We start from the raw sequence: 17,848 nt of genomic DNA on the forward strand, positions 1-17,848 counted from the left end.
AGGTCCAACCACGGACTCCACGGGGGAGGACGCGCCGCAGAGTTGGGGGCCGGCTGCCCCAAGCAGCCTGCTCCTCGCCTCGCGGAAGCAAACTTAGCGGCGCGGCCAGCCCACAGCCATTTTCCCGGGGAACCCGGGGAAGCGGCCGAGGAGGCAGCTGCGGCGGCTGTTCCCGCAGTTGCTGCCGCTGCTCCACGACTTGCCCCTTCCCCTGCGCTCGCCGCCCCGCTTGCCAAGCATCCCCCCACCCCACCTCCAAAGCTTCCAACTGCACCGGGACCCCGGGCAGCAGCACCAGCTGCTAGTGCCGCTTCGTCCATTCAGTATCCCCCGCTTCTCTTCTCCCCACCTACCAACTGCGGGTGAAGTGCGCGCTGTCAGCCCCCGAGTCCTCCGCCCCACTGACCCCCGTGGGCCCCAGTCCGGGCAGCACCACTCCCGGCCGCGGCGGCAGTTCCTGCGCCCGGTTCCCCACTCGCCCGATTTACTGCCACAATCCACCAAATAACAAGCTGTTGAGCAGACTCGCTTCTACACGAACTCCTATTGGCTGCTCATGACGCCGAAGAGTTTCGGATTGGAGCTCGCTACCTGCCGTCCTCATTGGATGTAGCTCTGAAACTTCACGGATTGGTGCGAAAAACAGCAGGTAGGACATCTGCCACTTATGACTGGCTGCCTCCGAAGACTAACGTTACTGGAGAATCAGGTATTGAGTAAGCAAGTCCTGAAAAGTGATTGGTAAAGAAGACTCCGGATGTACTTAACTGAGCACTGATTGGTCAATTGAGGGGTCAGGAAGAGCAGTTCGGCACGAGGATTGGCAGTTGGGTGTCCCATGGAAACCGAACCCAGAGCTGTGGCCAGGACTTGCACGGGGGCGGGGCAGGGTCTTTCCAAAGCGCCTGCGCTGAACCAGTTTCTCGGCGCCATTTTGTCTGGGCAGCGGTGGCTGCAGGTCTACTGCATTTTATGTTTCTGGCGAGACGAGAGTGGAATCTTCATCCCGTGGATTCATTTAACTGCCGCAACCATCCACCGTTCCCTCCAGGACAGCACCTAGTGAAGATCGGAAGAGTAGCGATCTGTGAGAAAGGTCAGTTGGAAGCGATAGTTGTCCGGTGGACTGGGGGATGGCGCAGATCTAGCGGCACCGGCACCGGAAGTGAGGGGGCCGCTCGGCAGCCATAGCGGAGTAAGTTCTCCCTGCGGCTGGGTGGGGAGCTGGGGGCGGGCTGAGAGGGGGCGAGGCTTCTCTCGAGGCCCCAGAGAAAGAGGCGGAGGGGACGTGCACGTCTCTTTTCTCCGGACTGATCCTTTGGACTCCTCTCTGGAGTGTGAGAGATATTCGGGATGCAGCCCCTCTCAGAGCAGTGCTTCCTCTCTTTGGAAGTGGATTTCGGCAGCTTGTCACGTTCTGTGACCAAGGCCACCGGCTGTGGGCTCCTCCTTAATTAAGACAGGGTGGGCAGGGTTCTGAGGCAAACCGGTCCTGCGTGGGGAGGGGTTTCCGCGTGCTCGTCACGCGTTTAAGCAGCGAGGAAACTGAAGGAAATGCTGGGCTTGAGGTGCTGAGGAATTCCCTAGCTAGCACAGACGCTGCCGCTCTGGCCTTAGACAAGTAGCTGTGCCACGCTGCACGAGGCTTAGGCTGCTTTTTGAAAGGAGCGAGCAGTGGTTTTGCAGGGACGGAAAACACCTTAGATAAAAATAAAAGGACCTCCCTGATAGGATTTTGTTCAGGGCAGCTATTGATCTCGTTCCCTTAGCACGATCTTGTGTTCTGTTAAAGAAAACAAAACCACATTTGAAATGGTGGAAATAGAGTATTGATTGGCAAGTTGTTTTAAAGAATGAAATAATTAAGAAAATGTAAAATATCGACGGTAATCCACGTTGACTAAACTTACTCGTTAAGAGGACATCTTAACTAAGGCTGCATCGATTTTTCATTCGTAACTGATTTTTTCAGAATTACTTGTTAAGAAAATGAAATGCATGTTAGTATTTCTGCTGAGTGACCTAGTCACTGATATGAATAGCTGCTTAAAATTATCCTCATAATACTTCTGTTTTGAACCCTATTGCTGTATTGGTGGGGCTCCAGACTAGAAAATGATCGAGTGATTTAATGATTTGTTGGGTTTTTTTTGGCAGTTGGTCTGAAGAAAAGGGGACAGTTAAGTGACAAACATCCGGAAGTATTACTGAGGTGAGTTCTAATGTCTGTAAAAATCTTTAGAATTAGGGAGACCAGTAAGTAGAGCCATAAATAGCAAGATGGAAGAATGGTAGTTGAAAAGTCTTTGTTTGGTCAAGGGTTCAGATGAGTCTGTGATTAACTTCCTGACATGATACTTTAGAATGAAGTCTCAAAATTAGGACATACTTACAAATTTGTTTACCCATTCATGCTGGTCCCATTTCTAGATTTTTAAGTATTTAATATTTTTGTCAAGGAATAATGTGGACATTTTCATGATTTTTTTCTCAATATTTAAAAATTTGGCATGTAGAAAAGATATTTCAGTAAGAGTTTAGAAGTTAAGCGATTTTTTTTTCTTAAGGAAATTATAGGACATGTAAGTACTACTTAACTTCCCGGGTCGGAGCGGGGGGTGATCACCTATAATTCCACTACCCGGCTTAAAACGGTTATTATCTGATCCAAATAAAGTACGTCAGTGGGCATTTGGAAATTACCAAAAAGCCAAAAGAAGAAAACAAAATCTCTTGTATCACCACCACCAAAAGGTGATTGCAGTTTGTACTGTACCTATATGTTATTCAGAGGGGTTTCTCTTTCAGTGGTTTTGTTTTACAAAATAGAGATCATTCTAGTCATGCTCATTTTGTCACTTGGGTTTTTTTCCTTTTTGGAAAATACTGGGAACATGCTGCACGTTTTTCATGGCTGCATAGTGTCCTGTAGGATAGATGAACTGTATTTTATGTAACCAGATCTCTTAATTTTTATAATGGCAGTAATATGTCTGAATATCCTTGTGCATGTTTTACAAAAGATTTTCTCTGAGAACTGACATCTATACCTAAAATTTCTAGGCATCTTGATATTCCCTCACATGCCTGATTATTTCTCTAGAATAAATTTCTATAAGTGGAAATACAAGGCCAAAGAGATTATACCATGGTTCATCAGAAAGCTTTTGCTCTTACTTTTTTTGTTATCCTTTTTCCTTTTATTACTCTCCTCCCTCCCAACCCCCATTTTAAAAATTTAATTTAGCTTTATTTTTGAGCTTTTTATCCTGGGTCTCTGTTTATTCAGGTAAAATTATCAGTCTTTCAAGTCACACATACAGTAAAGTAAACTTGAGAATTTTTTTGGACCTTAAGAGTAATTTCTTAAAATTAATTTATATTTTGCTCTAGAATAGTTAGGCGTTTGTACAGTGAAACATTTTGCTGTGCAGAAGTGACACTTAGAAGATACTAAAAACAAATTGTTTTTTATGGTAGAGTTAGTTGAGTTTAACTATTGTTTCCTTGTAGCCTGGCTTAAAGTTTTCCATCTTTATGTGCGTTCTCAAGGTGCTTTTGTATTCTCATAGGACCCTTTACATGCCTCTCTCATCACATTTACTTTGCATTTGTTGGGCTCTTCCCCAGTTTGAGACTTTACTTCCAGAGGGTAGCAATTGCTGTTTTAATCACTCTTATGTTTCCTTACCTGATACATGGTATGTGCTCTGTCACTGTTTCTTATGAATCCTTATGTACTTTTATATACAAAATATGTGAAATAAGCTAACTTATGTTTTCTTTAACAGCAGTTCTCTTCTGAAAATTCATGATATTCCACAAATGCTGTCTTAACTTTGAAATTTTTTTTAATGTTCCAAATACTTGATTTAATACTGAGTTGATTTCTTTTTTTTTTTTTTTTTTTTTTTTTTGAAGGGAGCAAACTTTTTTTTTTAAATTTTGGCTGCATTGGGTCTTCGTTGCTGCACACAGGCTTTCTCTACTTGCGGCGAGCAGGGGCCACTCTTCATTGCAGCGCGTGGGCTTCTCATTGCGGTGGCTTCTCTTGTTGCAGAGCATGGGCGCTAGGCTCAAGGGCTTCAGTAGTTGTAGCACGAGGGCTCCAGAGCACAGGCTCAGTAGTTGTGGAACACAGGCTCAGTTGCTCCACAGCATGAGGGATTCCCCCAGACCAGGGATTGAACCTGTGTCCCCTGCCTTGGCAGGCAGACTCTTCAACAACTGCTCCACCAGGGAAGTCCCAGTACTGACTTGATTTCTAATTGCTAATATAATGTAGGTTTAGAGAACTCATTGAGAATAGTTATTCTTGACTTTTTTCCTCAATTCTTTTTTTTTTTTTTTAAAGATTTTCTTATACCTTAGCGGAGGGCAACTATAGATGAATATTAATTGAACACTCAAATCATCTCTTAGGAATAAATGAATGAAAATTAATTTTGATAAAATTGGTTTTTGTAACCTATTTTAACGAGCCCAAACTAGTAGAATAATGTTTCTACAAAATCAAAATGGTCAAATTTTTAATACTGTTTTTATGAAAAAAAGCTATTTTGAAAGCAGAATGTTTTATTTATTTGATCAAGGATTCAAATGAGGGCATGAAATTAGCTTCCTGTCATGGTATCTTAGACTGAAATCTCAAAATTAGAACATCCCTATGAATTTTTTTTTACCCATTCATATGGTTCCCATTTCTGGATTTTTAATCACAGAACACTGTAAACATTTTCATGATTTTTTTTTTCTTTAACCCATGGTAAAATACTTGACATATAAAGATCTCATCAGGAAAAGTGTTCAGCAGTGAAGCAAAACGGTCTGTTCTGAGTGTGTGGGCTATATAACATACTCAAAACTTTAAAAAGTCTTTGTCTTCTAGAGGAAGCCTTGCTTTGTGGAATAATGAAGGAAAGTGTTCCAGTTTTTAAATGACTTGGATCTGCTCTCTGTTGAAATTGTATTTCTGGTATGCAATTTTACTTAACTATTCTTTAGTAATCGAGATTGGCCATGTTACCTTTACATGTATATCTCTTTTTAAAAATGATAGAATTTGTTCCACTGTACAGTTATTTCTGTAAATGTCTGTGTATGTTGAAAAGCAGAACAGATTGTTGTGTTGAATGTAGCTGCTTTCCTAATGGTTTTGTTATTTTTTGGAAAGTTACTAAATTTGCTTATTTGCAACCAAAGCAGCCTTTGTAATCTCTGTATGGTCTTTTGCCCTAGTAGATGTCACTGCTTATTTTATGGCCACATGGAGTCATAGATAACTGGTTTTCCTTCATATATAATGCAAACAAGAGCATAATTTTAGGATTTGGTAGATTACCTAGTGGCATTCCTACTAGGATCTGTCTTCAGAAGCTTACTGTCAATAAAAAGAAAACCATAATTAAACATGTGGGTGTTAATATAGTTATTTCAAAAGATTCCATCAATTTAGATTGGTTTAACATTTTAAAGATTTAAATCATGGCACACGAGAAAAATAGATTTGTCAAAGTTCAGTGTACAATTCGATCTAATTGTTTTTAAAAACAAATTGTTTTATAATACAGAACAGAAAGAAATTTATTTAGCCATCATTGAAGGCTTTTCAAGGTTAATGATATGTAATATGTAAAATTAGAAGAAGGGAAGTCATTCTAAGTGGATGTAGGTTGTGAGCAAGGATGCAGTTATTTGGGTTGGCCAAAAAGTTTGTTCAGTTAGTGAATACATTATTCAATAAAATTCTTGGCGAAAATGAAAAGTGTGTCTTTTATTGTTACTTAAAACTGAAGCAACTTCTTGGCCAACCCAATATATAAGAAAAGCTATGTTTGGGACAGTAAGTAAACCAGTTTCGAGAGGATGACTGATTAAAGATTACATTGGGAAAGTTGTGTGAAGCTAGCTTGTCAAGGTTTCTAGAATTAGCTGCACATCAGAATTATGTAGAGTGCTTGTCTTTTATAGGTTTGGGAACTTCCAGAGGGCCTTGAAAGCTGGGATATGAGCAGAAAATGAAGGTTATTTTTTGTTTTGTTTTCAAATTTTACAAATCAAAATGGAATTAAACAAACAAACAAAAACTTACTTCTAATCCCACCCTAACATTGGATTTTTAAAATTTTCTTTTTCCTTGTCTGTATGCATATTCTTTCTTTAGACTTAGAGAAATTTTAATTTTTCTCTGTTACTTAACGTTGTAATAGGCATTCAATGTGACTGCATGGTCTCCACAGTAAATTTTTTTTAATTTATTTATTTATTTTTGGCTGCATTCGGTCTTCATTGCTCTATGCGGCTGTCTAGTTGCGGCGAGCGGGGGCTACTCTGTTGTGGTGCACGGCCTTCTCATTGCTGTGGCTTTTCTTGTTGCGGAGCACGGGCTCTAGGCACGTGGGCTTCAGTAGTTGTGGCTCGCGGGCTCTAGAGCGCAGGCTCCGTAGTTGTGGCACACGGGCTTAGTTGCTCTGCGGCATGTGGGATCTTCCCAGTCCAGAACACGAACCCATGTCCCCTGCATTGGCAGGCAGATTCTTAACCACTGCGCTACCAGGGAAGTCCTCCACAGTAATTTTAATGTCTGAAAATATTCCATCAAACTGTGTTATCTCTGACTTTATTTTCCTATTGCTTGACCATTTAGGTTTCTTTCTAGTTCTTAAATATTGTGCTGTAATTATCATCTATGTACATTACAGTATTTTCTGGTTTTTTGCACTGTTCTTTTAGGATTGATTTAAAAGGTCATTGTATGAACATTTTTATGACTCTGAAATGTTGCCATGTTGGTTTCCAAAAGAGTTATAATTTACACTACCTTCCCTGTGAGTTTAGTTACCAACATCGGGTAGCCTGTAATTATAACTTTTGCTAAGTTACTAGGTACAAAATATGTTGAGCTCTCTTTTTCTCTGTAATATTTTTGTTAACTTGTGAAGTGGGACCTCTTTCCATAATTTCAGTCACTGATTCTTAGTAGTAGACAAGTTGCCTATTCAAGACTTTTGTCTATTTATATATTAGAGTTTTGATATTCCTTAATTTTTGAGCTTATTATATAATATTTAGTAGTAATTTGCCGCAGATATTTTTCCATAAAGACTTCCCTTTTGATTTTCATTATTTGTGTTGAGGGTTTTTGAATAGACAAAATGTATTCCTGGAAGATTACTCGGAAGTAGTGTCCAGTGTGACTGAAGAAGTGACACAGGCATTGGAGGTGGGGAGACAGTTAAGATACTCTTGCAGTGGTGTCAGCATGAGGTGAAACTAGAGTGAGTAGGGCCTGGAGGGAGGGTAAGGAAGGATAGGTGAGCAAGAGACTATGAGGAAAAAAGAGTTGATAGCATTTGATTTCTAATTGATTATAGAAGTAAAGAAGAAAGAAAACTCAAGATTTTAAAAAATGGGAAATAGATTGTGCCATTAATCAATTTGGAAAGTCAGGAAAGGCTACTGGTTGGTAAGGAAAGTGAAATCAGTTTTAAACATGCTAGTTAGAGCTTGAAATGTCCGGTAAGCATCTGTTCTTACTTTTGTGAAAATGCCTATAAGGTCCCTAATTGGGTTAAGACATATGCTGGACTGTATACTGTTTTCTGTATTCCAGCTTTTGTGGCTCTGTGGCGTGGCATGTGGGATCTTAGTTCCCCGACCAGGGATTGAACCCAGGCCCTTGGCAGTGAAAGTGTGGAGTACTAACCACTGGACTGCCAGGGAATTCCTTGTATTCTGACTTTTAATTCCATTCTTCCATTAGACTTTTTGGGGCTTTTATTAGGGCTTTCTTATTTCTGATTTTAACTTGAAAAGTTAAAGTGGATTATAAAGTAAAATAAATGCAGGAAAACCAGATGATTCCTGAACTAAGTTAAAGAAAGGTTAGTTTTTCATTCTTTTTTTTCTTCCAGTTTCATTGAGGTATTAACATATACTAGTGTATAAGTTTGTGTACAGCATAGTGATCTGACTTACAGCATGAAATGATGACCACAGTTTAGTGAATATCCAGGGAATTACTCAGGGATAGCAAAGAAGATACTGCAGCTTTAGAATGTGTGGGTGTGGCCAGGCTTTTTGTGGGGATGGGTGATTTAGGGCAGATTTAATCTCTGCTTCATCTGTAAAATAGGGATAGTAATAGAACTGACCTGGTTAGGATTAGTATTAAATGAGTTAATATATGTAAAGTGCTTAGAATGATTCCAGATATTATGTGGTGTTGTTAGTGTGTATCGTGCTGTTTCATAATGTCTGTCATTCAAGAGAGTTTTAAAGAAATGTTGTATTTATATACGGAAATAAAGCACCTAGACTCTGCCTCTCCCTTCCTGAAGGTCATATCGACCTCTCTCCAAACTTATTTCATACTTCTTCTCTTCGGGTATTATTTGCTGCAGTCACACTAAAACTATCATGGCTCTACCACACAAGCTCTGTATTTTCCCAGTTCTTTGTTTTTATTCACACTTTTCCCACCATCTGGACTGTTGCCCTATTGCCACATATTCAAAAGCTGCTTTTTAAGTGATGCTTTCCTTGATACCTCTGCAACGATAGGGAATCTGTCCGTATGAATTTCATATATTTCCTTTTATGTGATTTCTGTCACTTTCTGTATTGCATTTTAGCTTTTTGTCCACTAATAAGTCCTTCACTAAGTTATGACATCTTACAGACAGAGAACTGTACCTTATTCACTTTTGTAGGTTTAGAACCTATCACAGGCCTTGGCACTTAGTACGCACTCATTTGTGGAGTGACAGTTTATAAAAGGTATAGCAAGCTAAAAGGTGACATTTAATGGACAAATGCATGCCAGTAAAAATGTGCTTTGTCAGTTTTTGTACAAGAGGAACGTCTTGCCTAATGAGTTGCTTAAAATGAGATCGCTTGAGGTTTAGGAATTGGGTCAGATTCCAGAATGTGTAGTGGGGATAGATCACTCTGGGGACTATCCACAGGTCAGGAATTTTCATTAGAATGATTTCCTATTGTTTTATAAAGGCTAGTATGTCTAATTAACCACCAGAGGGATTGTTCTTCTATCAGCTGATTTTTCACAGATCTGCCCGCCCTCCAATCTTCTCATCTTCAGTGGTCCAAATTTGTGAAAAGTTGGGCCAGTACTAAGGGTACATCTGCCAATAACAGAATCTACAAACCGCCTGGCTCGACTGGTTATTGAACCCATAATCTCACTCTGTACGTACATTTTTCTTTTCACAATACTGTAATGTCTCTAGGCATGAAAATAGGAGTAGACTGAAAATAGGAACTGGGTGAAACATTTCATGAGGACACTTACTTGATCTTTAGTTACTGTAAGATTGACGGGGTCTATGCCTCTAGATTTAGAAGAAATGGAAATGTTGGGAAATGGAGAGATAAGTTAAAAAATCAGGCTCATAGTAGGCATTTTTAGAGCTAAAGCAGCAATTATGTACTCTTAGCTCGAAAATTCTCAGAATTTTTACAATAGTTCAATGGGATGTTGATTTGAGTAAGTATCCTACTGTAGAAACACTGGATTTGAAGACCAGGTGTTCTGTGTTCTCATCATAAGCCTGTTCTCATTGGTTGGGATACATTACTCTACATGAGTGTTTGCTTTTAAAGTATAAGGGACATGGGGCTAGGTATTTACAGCTCTTAATACTTAATGGTTCTAATCCAGCACCATGCTTTTCTAATAAGAATTCCTAAGCATATTTCTAATATTTATGTATCCCTGAAAGGTTAAGTGATACTTAACTTCTGAAAATCAGAAGTATCAGACACTGACTTGATAATTTTAGCACTTACGGAAGTTGCTGCTATTATCAAATTGACAGAAGCTTTAATGTCCTTACCTACCTCACTGTTTCATATAACAAGTGTTCTAGTAAAACAGATATTTGAAATAATAGCTAAGGAAGGTCATTGATTAATTTCTTTATAGTGAAGTTTCTATTCTGTGTATGTGTGTGTACTGCTCATACACACAACAAATGAAAGTACGGTGCCCTCCAGTATTTTCTCCTGTAGTTCACTTTTTAAAAAAATCTGTTGTGACCCACAAATTGATTTTATGACTTACTGTGGGTCTGAACCTGCTTTTTTTTTTTTTTTTTTTTTTTTTTTTTTTTTTTTTTTTTTGCGGTACGTGGGCTTCTCACCGCTGTGGCCTCTCCCGCTGCGGAGCGCAGGCTCAGCGGCCATGGCTCATGGGCCCAGCCGCTCCGCGGCATGTGGGATCCTCCCAGACCGGGGCACAAACCCATGTCCCCTGCATCGGCAGGCGGACTCCCAACCACTGCGCCACCAGGGAAGCCCTGAACCTGCTTTTGAGGGGTAGAAAAATGGACTAGATAACAGTGCTTTACATTTGTTTGGTAGTTTTTAACATTTACTGGGCACTTTGATATACTGCTGTACCCTTAAGTGTGATAGCTTAAAAGTGAAGATAAAAACTAACTGTTACCTGAAAATGCTTCTAGTTGTTTCAACAACAGTAGAATTGGGGCTGGGGGTGGCAGCTGGAAGGAGTCATGGGGGAGGGATTCTTTTTTTCCTTAGTATGTTTGCTAGTGTGTTATTGACTCTGCTAATCCTAACAGCCTATTTAAGGGTGTATATTTATATTTGTATTTATTTGTAGTTAGGATACTGTATTTATACTCAAATCCTTCGGCAAGCGTAGACCAAAGATTTTCCCCAAGTAGGTTCTCTCAAACAAGACCAGAAATCTTTGTTTTGTTTTGTTTTGAATCTTTGTGTTTCTTAGTTTTTATATACAGTCACAAAACTCCTTTCAGTGTTTGTATAATTTTGGTGGCTTAGATCTTGGTCAGACAGGGTAGGGAGAGGGATTCTTACATGAAGTACCATACCAAAAAGAAAAGCCATCTTCCTGTTTCTTATTCCTCTGTGTATCATGTGATATACTATCTTTTTAAGGCCTTTAAATTGCCAAGGGAAGCTTGGTAACCAAGGCAAGTTTTTGCTGTTTTCTTCTCAAATTTGTAGTTCTGCATTTTATTACACAGTCACGAAGAACTTAGTCTGTTACCAGTAAATACTTAAGCCGCAAAACTTGCTTCTCTATCCTGCCAAGTACTTCCTGTTTTGTCAGATTTCCATTTAGGGAAAAGAATGGATTTAGAGTAGACAAGCTTGAGTTTCATGTTTAAAGCATCTCTTCTGAAATTCTGTTTGGAAGCTGTCCAAATATCTAGATTGGGGGATGGGGGTGGCACATCATGTCTTCACATGAAGTCATCTGTCAGAAAGTTTCATTTGGCTTCGTATCATGAAAGCCAGGGTTGCCGACAAGGAAGGAAAAACTTAGTTGCCAGAAATAATTACCAATGTATGACTTGCCAACATTGGTGGCTTGCCTTTTAGACTTGCCCTGTCAAACGTGTTTCAGTTTGTGAGTGAATCATTGTATTGCCTCTGAAGGAAGTGTTATCTGTGTTCACTTCTAGTAGACCTTTCCTCTAGAAATACGAAAAAACTGCATTCAGCCACATTTACTCCATTTTCAGTAGGAACAGGTGAAAGGTCAAATGGTGATTAGAATAGAAATGGGCTACCTTGTGAATATTGAATATCTTTGGGGGAAAGTTTGCAGTAAAATGATGTTACTCTTTTAGTAAAATAGTAAATACAACAATCTAAACAATGAATTATCTGTCACTTATTTTTATCCTATGAAATGAACTTCGAATTAGGTGTTAGTAGAACGTGTCAATAGAAGATACTTTCAGTGTAAACCTGAATCCCTTCATATTGCTGGTAAGGGAATCTTGTGTTAAGGTTCTTTTGCAGTGGCAGAACTGAGCCCTTAATATAAAATTTTCTTTGGCCATATTGACCTGGCCTGTCTTAAGTCAGAGCTATTTTTCTCTCTCTTAACCTGTCAGTAAAATATAAAAGATGCTTTTTAATCTCTGAATTCATATGCATTCCTTTTATCATCTATTTCTGAGACATGTATTTCTTTAAAAATCCAATGGAAAAAAAAAAAGGTTTCCCAAGTACCCATCATGCCCTACAGCTTCATCCTCCATTTTTTTTTTTTTTTTTTTTTTTTTGCGGTACGTGGGCCTCTCACTGCTGTGGCCTCTCGCATTGCGGAGCACAGGCTCTGGACGCGCAGGCTCAGCCTGAGCGGCATGTGGGATCTTCCCGGACCAGGGCACGAACCCGTGTCCCCTGCATTAGCAGGCGGACTCTCAACCACTGAGCCACCAGGGAAGCCCATCCTCCATTTTGCTATATATCAGAAATCTCTTTTCTTGAAACCCTTTAGTAACCATTCTGTTGCCATATTCTTGTTTTAATAAGCTGTGTCCAAATCAGTGATTCTCAAATTTTAGTGTATTCATAAGCATTACATCAGTTGTTCAAAATACAGATTCCTGGGCCTCGCTTCAGATCTGGTGAATTCAGATCCATGGAGAATTCTTATGTGGGTGGTCTCTGAACAAGATGGAGAAACAGTTATATACTTACGTGCACGCCCATCTAAATTCTGTTCTTCTTTTTTTTTTTTTTTTTTTTTTTGCGGTATGTGGGCCTCTCACTGCTGTGGCCTCTCCCGTTGCGGAGCACAGGCTCCGGACGCGCAGGCTCAGCAGCCATGGCTCACAGGCCCAGCCGCTCCGCGGCATGTGGGATCTTCCCAGACAGGGGCACGAACCCGTGTCCCCTGCATCGGCAGGCGGACTCTCAACCACTCTGCCACCAGGGAAGCCCTGTTCTTCATATTTTTATATGGATTAGTCTTTTTACTTTGTTTCAATTATTGACATCTCAGATTTTTTCCTATTAATTATTATCATCCTTAGTTTTTCATCCAGTTCACTGAATTGGAGAGCTTATGCACCAGATATCCAGGAAACTGTCCAAAATTCCTTACTTGTCAGGATTTATCTCCTCCCCTGCTCCCCCCTTCTCAAGAGTACACATTTGTAGGTCAGTATATACATACAGGCTATGTATACTTAATAATACATGAACATGTATTTCTTTTTTTAATGGATATGAAATATAGTATTTTTTAAAATTTTATTATTTATTTCGGTTGCGCCAGGTCTTAGTTGCGGCCAGCAGGCCCCTTAGTTATGGCATGCGAACTCTTAGTTGCAGCATGCATGTGGAAACTAGTTCCCTGACCAGGGATCAAACCCACGTCCCCTGCATTGAAAGGCAGATTCTTAACCACTGTGCCACCAGGGAAGTCCCCATGTATTTCTAATATACTTTCCTAGTGATTTTTAAATGTGTCTGTTTTTCTCACTGGGGAAAGAATTGCATATTATTTAACTTTTTTTTTTTTAATCTTTCCTGGCAGTATGATCCATTGTAGACATCTAAAGTTTTGCATTGAATCTTTACTATCACTTGGTTGCTGCTGACTCTTAAACCAATCAGTCTACTAAAGGTAGGTTATCATGTTTATATGTCACATTCTCCCACATTATATCAGTCTTGAAGCCTATTGGCTTTTCCTAAAAAAATTTAAAAGCTTTAATAAATCCCATATGGATCATATAGTTCAACTTCTTATTTAAATGTCTTTTTCCTAAAATTCCACTTCATGGTTCCACATAGTAAAAATCAAATCAAATTCCAAATCATACACTTCAGACACAGACTAAAGGTGTGTGAGGACCCTTGCTCTTCAACATCTTTATAATTACACCAGCATTTACTCTTGTAAAGAATTGTTATTTATTGGCTGGAAGGATATACATAATATGGTGATTACCTCTTGCAGGGTTAGGCTGGTTAAAGAAGGAACATTAGTTTTATTCGTAGTGTGAATTATCTGAGTCTTTTGCCCATTTTTAAATATCGGGTTGTTGAATTTTGAGAGTTCTTTATACATTCTGGACAAATATCCTTTGTCAAATATGTGATTTGCAAATATTTTGTCTAGAGTTTTTTTTCATTCTCTTAAAGGAGAGCAGAAGCTTTTAATTTTGGTGAAATTCACTGTCAGTTTTTTTCATTTATGTATCATGCTTTTGGTGTAGTATCTGAGAGCTCTTTTTTAAACCAGGGTCACAAAGGTTTGCTGTTTTCATCCAGAAGTTTTAGACTTTGAGGTACTTTTTTTTGGCGGTACGCAGGCCTCTCACTGTTGTGGCCTCTCCCATCGTGGAGCACAGGCTCCGGACGCGCAGGCTCAGCGGCCATGGCTCACGGGCCCAGCCGCTCTGCGGCATGTGGGATCTTCCCGGACCAGGGCACGAACCCATGTCCCCTGCATCGGCAGGCGGACTCTTAACCACTGCACCACCAGTGAAGCCCTGAGGTACATTTTGACTTATCACTTTGAGTTAATTTTTGTATATGGTACAAGGTATGGTTTGGTGTTTGGTGTCCAGTTGTTCAAGCACCATTTGTGGAAAAACACTATCTTGGTGCATTGATTTGCCTCTGCATCTTTGTCAGTCAATTAACCATATATTTCTATTTCTAGACTCTATTCTTTTCCATTAATAATATTACATTAATTTTATAGTAAGTCTTGAAATCAGATGGCATAGGCCTTGTAACTTTTTCTCTTTTGAAATTGTTTAGGCTATTCTAATTTCTTTTCCCAAATAAATTTTAGAAATAGCTTGTTGATTTCTTTCCACAAACACACCCCCTTCCCCCCCCCAAAAAAAAACCTTGCAAATTTGATTGGGTTTTACATTGAATCTATAAATCAGTTTAAGGAGAACTGACAACAATACTGAGTCTTCTGATGAGTTTACTTAGTTCATTTTCTCACCAACATTTTATAATTTTCAACACAAAATCTTATTATACAAATTTAAATTTGTATCTAAGTATTCCTATTTTTGATGTCATTTTAAGTGGTACATAATACTCATAGACGAGGGAATAAGTAACTTGCCCAAAGTGACACAATTATTAAGTGACAAAGCCAGTATGAAACCTATGTTAGCTTATAAACCACTATCCTGGTTTTAATTATGTTGCTGGTTTTCTTATTCTGAAATTGTGGTTACAATGGTGACAGAGAGGAAGCCCTAACTTTTTTTAACAAGAAAAATCCCATTATCATGATGGTATAAAAGAATTGATTCCCCCAAAGTTTATATATTTCCTGAACTTAGGTTTTCCAGATCTGTTCAAATCATAAACCACGCTTGTCTTAATTTAGAGGCCTCTGATCAATACAGTAGTGAACCACTGTTTTTAAATATATTGAATATCTCGCCCTGTAGTTAACTAGTATGAGTTATTTTAGTTTTAAAAATACATACCTTTAGCATTTGATTACATACTGTGTGCTCACCAGTAGAGATACAAAGATGATTTCTTGAACAACTCCCAAGGGAGGGTGGGGGAGGAGGAATACATTTATATTATTATTGTAAATTTTACTGTAGTAAACACTGTAATAGATATATACACCTGGTCAGTAGTGGAACAAAAGCTTCTACTTGGTTGGGGCCAAAGAGTAGGCTGCACTCTTATTTCATATTTCGGAGTTCCTTTAAAAAAAATAGTTTGAAAACTATTAAGTGGGAAATGTGTAAGGGGCTTTGAGAGGGAGAAATCTGTCAATCTATCAATCATTTCAGAAGGCTTGCTTTTGCAGGTGGTGGGAGTCCTTCAGAAAGACCAGTTAAGAGATAGCCTACACACAGTAAATACAATATGGATGTGGTAGAGCGCAGGAAAGTAAAAGGTTCAGCCTGGGTTTCATTTCCAGGGTGAGGAACAGCATTAGAATTGTTTTACATTAAGACTTCATTTTTTTCATTTGTGGATTTCTTCTGATTTCTTAGTAGCATTTTGATAATTTTTTTAATGAGAAATATTAATTTGTAATCTTAATTTGCTTTTCAAATCGTAATTTGAAGAGTATTTTAATGTTTCAATCAGTTAAACATATTGAGGACCTACAACTTTATTTTTCTCATTTATTTTTCAGGTTCCTTTGAGAATGATAGTAATGAAAGCAAAGGGATAGTCTTATCAGATAAGTGCGTTTTTATCTGAATGTATTCGTTTTTTTCCATAAGATGGCTTTAGTAGCGCTTAGTTGTCTTTAACTTCATTCGAAACAATTTTGTTAGATTGCATCGTGACAGCTGTTGTATCGCGTACATTTTTTTTAAAAAGCATCAAAATTGGTGAATTTTTGTGTAGCCATTTTAATATTGAAGATGGAAGGAAAAAAAGCAACAGCATATTATGCTTCATTATTTCAAGAAAGGTAAAAACACAACTGAGAAGGCAAAAAAAGATTTGTGCAGTGTATGGAAAAGGTGCTGTGACTGAACGTGTCAAAAGTGGTTTGCAAAGTTTTGTGGTAGAGATTTCTGGCTGGACGATGCTCCATGGTCGGGGAGACCAGTTCAAGTTGATGGCAATCAAATCCAGACGTAAATTTCAGAACAATCAACGTTAAACTACGCAGGAGATAAGCCCACACTCAAAATCTCCAAATCAGGTGTTGAAAATCATTTGCACCAGCTTGGTTATGTTAATCGCTTTGATGTTTGGTTCCACGTTAAGCGAAAGAAACCTTCTTGACCATATTTCTGCACTGCAATTCTCTACTTACGTAACAGAAACATTCCGTTTTTAAAAACAAATTGTGATGGGCAATGAAAATTGGATACTGTACAATAATGTGGAATAGAAGAGATGTTACAGAAGAACCCGAACGAACTTTTTTGGCCAACCCAATATTATTTGTAATCTCTAAACCAAAACTTTATTCTTTAAAACGTTTGTAATTTTCTTTCCTAGGTACCAGTATCGAGGTTTACAGTAATAAGGTATTCAGTCTTTGCTGAAAATAAATTTGTTATCTTGTCAAAGTAAAATGTGCCAGCCATTTTTTTCCCCCAGAGGCTAGTCATGCCTCAGTGGTGTAGTTATGAAATGCCCCTACAGTTGAACCTAGATTATTTATTAATCCTTTGTATAGTATGTATGAAAATCAATTGCTTTTCTTTTCTAATAGCTGAGAAGCTTAGTTTTATATTTATCTGATAAATGTTTCTGAGGTGGCTTAGCTGCTCAGATTTAAGTTCCTTTAGAACCATTGTCTGTTCTTTTAAAGAGGATTATTAGCTATTCCAATGTGAATTTAAGAACAGAAGTACACACAGTACAATGAAAATAGAAGATTCATGTGCCGTTCATACTTTGGAAGTTGGAAAAGTATAGAATGGTCAGATTGGCTTAGGGATACTCAGCTTATTACCCATCCAGCTTAAGTTGTTTAGGTGTCTGCCCAAGGCCACTGGTGTCATTCTGAGTTAAATATGAGTTGTAAGATGTAGCAGGTAATTTTACATAAAAGCAGCCATGGTAATGAGATACTGGTCTGGAGTTGTTTGTATAGTAGTTAAGTATTCTGGTATAATGATTTGCTGTTTAAACTATACAGGTGCTCAAAGTCCGGCAACACCCTGCTGCTAAACTCAGTGACCTCAGGAAAGCATGACAGTTGAAGGGAGTGATACTAGCATGAGGCCAATAAAGGGTGTGTGTATACCTGGCATGCTTGGCCTGAGTTCAGACTGTTTCTTCCAATACTCATTTTTCCACTCAGTATCAGTTCTGTTTCCACATGTATTCTAATTTATTTTTAAGTGTAAAATGTGGGTATTTTTATTTCAACTTCACAGATCAAGAAATTCTTTAAGTGACAGGATAGGGACTTTGTGAATCCTTAAATCCACTCCTCAAAGTAAAAAAAAAAAAAAAAAATTCTAAAGGTTAAGTGTCTGATGACCAACAACCATCTCACTAAATACAAAACTGGGCAGTGGCATCAACTGCCTAAAAGTTGGTAGGTACTTTTTACACAACAGCCCAG

General features: G+C 38.8%; 1 protein-coding gene and 1 long non-coding RNA gene across 9 annotated transcripts in view; one reads left to right on the forward strand and one right to left on the reverse strand.

Moving 5' to 3' along the window:
• The window catches only part of ARID4A (AT-rich interaction domain 4A), a 57,696-nt gene extending 57,215 nt beyond the window's left edge, over positions 1-481 (reverse strand). The window contains exon 1 of the mRNA XM_060096146.1: positions 354-481. The gene's annotated coding sequence lies outside the window, so the exon portion shown is untranslated. The remainder of the gene's footprint in view (positions 1-353) is intronic.
• Positions 482-898: 417 nt separating this feature from the next.
• LOC132488216 (uncharacterized) lies at positions 899-16,893 on the forward strand. Of its 8 annotated transcripts, XR_009531726.1 has the most exons (8): positions 899-1,096; positions 2,158-2,212; positions 4,889-4,975; positions 5,971-6,023; positions 9,055-9,207; positions 13,343-13,432; positions 14,124-14,308; positions 15,947-16,893. It is a non-coding gene; the product is annotated as an uncharacterized LOC132488216 (long non-coding RNA). The 8 variants fall into 8 exon arrangements; XR_009531727.1 differs by lacking the exon at positions 14,124-14,308 and having other exon boundaries at positions 901-1,096; positions 4,875-4,975; positions 15,947-16,872; XR_009531720.1 differs by lacking the exon at positions 14,124-14,308 and having other exon boundaries at positions 903-1,096; positions 15,947-16,858.
• Positions 16,894-17,848: the final 955 nt, after the last annotated feature.

The sequence above is a fragment of the Mesoplodon densirostris genome, chromosome 4, assembly GCF_025265405.1.
Source record: "Mesoplodon densirostris isolate mMesDen1 chromosome 4, mMesDen1 primary haplotype, whole genome shotgun sequence".
Taxonomy (NCBI): Eukaryota; Metazoa; Chordata; class Mammalia; order Artiodactyla; family Ziphiidae; genus Mesoplodon; species Mesoplodon densirostris.